This window comes from Leptonychotes weddellii, chromosome 15 (assembly GCF_054177405.1).
Source record: "Leptonychotes weddellii isolate Sample4059 chromosome 15, ASM5417740v2, whole genome shotgun sequence".
Lineage (NCBI taxonomy): Eukaryota > Metazoa > Chordata > Mammalia > Carnivora > Phocidae > Leptonychotes > Leptonychotes weddellii.
In genome coordinates, this window is record NC_138383.1 from 27,622,475 (window position 1) to 27,625,872 (window position 3,398).

Here is a 3,398-nt window from a genome sequence, read left to right on the forward strand (position 1 = left end):
AGTCCAAGAAAGATGGAAGACAGGAGGCCCGGGCCACACATGCCAGGACTTCCCAGTCTGCAGAAAGAAAGCCCTGTTTCTTCTATCCGGGCCATAGGCTGCCCCCCCAGCCCCGGCCAACCATGTCAGGAATGGAGCTACCAACCCCACCCCCTCCCCGTGGCAAGCGCGGGGGTGAGGCAGACACCCCTCCAGTGCACCGGCCCGGCCTCACGGCACCCCACCCCCTGCAGCGCTTTCTCTCCCAGCTGCCTGCTCCCGGGGGCTGCGGCCTTGGCGGGCCCAGACCCCCTGCTGGAGGCTGGCTTGCAGCCGGGGCCTCGGCGGTCAGGCGCACCTTTCCTTCCCCACCAGGAGCCCCGGGAGCGTGGGCGACATTCCAGGCCTGGCTCGGGCGCGAATTCGCTGCTCGGAGCGCCAGGCGATCAGAACGCACTCCTCTCCCTCTCCCTCCGAGGTGTTGATAGTAACAGCAGAGCCGTGCTGCCAAGTTGGCAGGGGAACCGAGCGACTGTGCACTGCGGATCGCGGGGGGCGGGGAGCAGCCAGCCGGCTGAGCGCTGGGCCAGAGCGCCGGCTTGTTGATCCCTCCGGTGTGGCAGCCGGCATCTTGCGCGAGGAGGGGAGGCTCCAGGGGCGGCCCGGGGCCCTGGCGCGGGGTGAGGCGTCTGGGAGGCTCCCACTGTCGGTGGCTGGGAACCCCCTCCCCGCAAGAGGCATGCCAGGCCCCACAGGCAGGGTAGAGATCCATCTTTGTTCCTGCAGGTGCTGAAACAGCCGTGGAGTTTCCAGACAGGAGTGGGGCCTGGGTGGGGGCTGGCGGGTTCTAAGCTGCTTCCCCTGAGCGGGGGAGGGGGGAACTGGGTGTGGGGGATCTTAGGGAGGGCACCCAGCACCCAGGCTGTCAGTCAAACGGACCTGGGACCTCGGGCAAGTCATTTGACTTCTTTGAGCCTCAGATTAATAGCTCCTCAGAGCTTTATGTGAGGATTCAACAAAGTAATAATGGCAAAAACTTACCTTACTCCATGGCAGACGCTGTGTTAAGAGCTTTTGTATGTAAATGCACTTAATCTTCAAATGACTTTATCAGGTAGGTACTGTTATTCCCATTTTATTAATGAAGTAATTGAGGTATAGAGGGGTTAAGTAACTTACTCAAGGTCACAGAGTTAGTGAGTAGCAAAGTTAGGTTTGGACCCAGTCATGTGTCACCTCGGCCCTGTTCCCAGCCCTTATACCAACTGCCTTCGCAGGACAAGAGTTCTTAGCACAGTGCCTGGCATAGAGCAAGCATTTAATGAATGTCAGCTCCCACCATCACCCCAGAGCAACTCCAGAGAGGGGACCCAGGCTCCTGACACCCTCCCCAGGGACACCATGGGGCCCTACACTTGTCTTCCCCTTCCATCTTGGCCTGCTCCACTTCACTTAATTCTAGGAGCTGAACAGTTCCTCCTTTGGAAGGAGAGCCCGCTGGCCTTCCCTGCTCCCCTCCTCCTCCTGTCCCCTCTTCCTGCCGAGGCAGAGCAGAGCAGAGGAATTCTCAGCTTCCTCTAGTTACCCTCAGCCTGCAAAGAAAACAGAGTCTGCTGTGTCTGCTGCCAGTTCCTCTCTGGTGGCAGCCACAACCCATTTGCTCAGCGCCAGCCCCAGCCCCTGCCCCTGCTGTGGGGAGAGTGGGGAGCCCCGGACCAGACCCGGCTGCCCTACATCAGACCCGAGGCCCGTCACTTCAGGGCTGGACCTTGGGGGCTGCTCAGAGGGAAAGAGCCGGGCCAAATCATTTCTTGTGGACTCTTTGGACCCTTAAGAGCTGACTGAAGGTTGGTGGGCTGCAATTCAGCCTCTTCCTAGGATAGGAAGTCTATTGTGTAGACATGTCCCCCATATTTTGGGGGAGTTCATTAGTGCGGCCTTGCAAATTAGTAACCAGCTTTCCGAGTCCACTAAACTGTGCTACTGGCCACGCTCGCCTCTTAGAAAATACCAGAGAATGAGTCCTTTGCCACTTTCCGGGCAGCCAGAGCTCCGTCGGCTAGTTGTGAAATAGCCAAACCAGAGCCGGGAGTTTGGATCACTGACCACTTCTGAGGCCTGAGTTCCTCCCGAGACAAACCCCAATTACCAGTGCTGGGGGAAAGGAACGGCATACAGTGTAGATAGCTTAAAACAACACTGTTTTGCTCTGTGTGTGGGGAAGCATTGCGGGTATGTTAGCTATAGATTTACCGTCCTAATTCTTTCCTTCAGGCCTGACTGAAAGCAGGCTGGCCCCGAGGCAGGGGGATGCCCAAGATGACCTGTAAGAATTCCTTCCCTCTGGAGGCCTCCATAGAAATCCAGAATGAGTGAGCAGAAGTGGGGCGAGGTTCGATTTTCCTAAAGAAGCCCTGAGCTGGAGACAGGATGCGTTGACTATTTATTTATTTACGAGGCTATCGATTATAATGCAGCTTTTCCACAGGATCCTGGGCTGGAGTTGGGGGAAGAATCCTCTTACCAGTTAGCTTCCTTTGCTCTGAGATGTCAGGTGCTCAGACAGGCGGCCCTCCCTCCCCTGGCTCTTCCTCCGCCCCCTACCCCTTCTGCAGCCCTCACCCCTGAGCGCACTGAGGGTTGGGGGCTCCAGACAACCCCTCTAGTTTCTTTTCTCACATCTGTATGTTCTGGGTTCCTTCCAATATTTAGGACACACTTGAAACCCTAAATCTTCACAGCAGGGCATTGCTTAATTTGGGTACAGACGTTCGATTTCTGAGCTGTGAAAGACCTCTGAGATCCTTCCAGCAAAACCCTTTTGTTTTACTGAGAAGGAACAGAGGGAAGGTGATCTCCCCAAAGTCTCACAAAGAGAGACGCACAAGCTGGACAAGAATGGAGGCCTCCTGATTGCCCCAGGTGAGGACACTGAGTGCTGTACCAGGTGGCCTCCCAGTCTGGCCCCCTCAACCCAGGGTTGGGGGTGGTGCTGAGCTAGGAATCCCTCTCTGGGAAGCTGGCCCCTTTTGCAGTCTCTCCTTTGTTTTGTGCTTGATGAACTCTCTGCTCTCAGCCTGCCCCGCTCCGACATGGCACGGAGGGGGTTATGTGTAACCCCAGAGCAAAACAGAGGCTAGCAATAATGATTATGAGCCTGCTCAGCCTCTCCTGGCTGAATCCACTGTCCATTCCCACCTCCCTTCCCATCAGCCACTTTTCCAGAGGCGTCTCCCACGCTTTGTGCCCCAATACCAGCCTTCAAATTGGCAGAGGTGCCCATGTCCGTGTGTCTTTGTGAAAGAAAATGAGGCCTCTCCTTCGGCCCTGTTTCCAGGGCTGTTTGCCAGAGAAGCTGGAAATGGTCTTTTTAGGTGGGCAGAATCCAGGAGACAGGTCAATGCACCAAGACCCAAGGG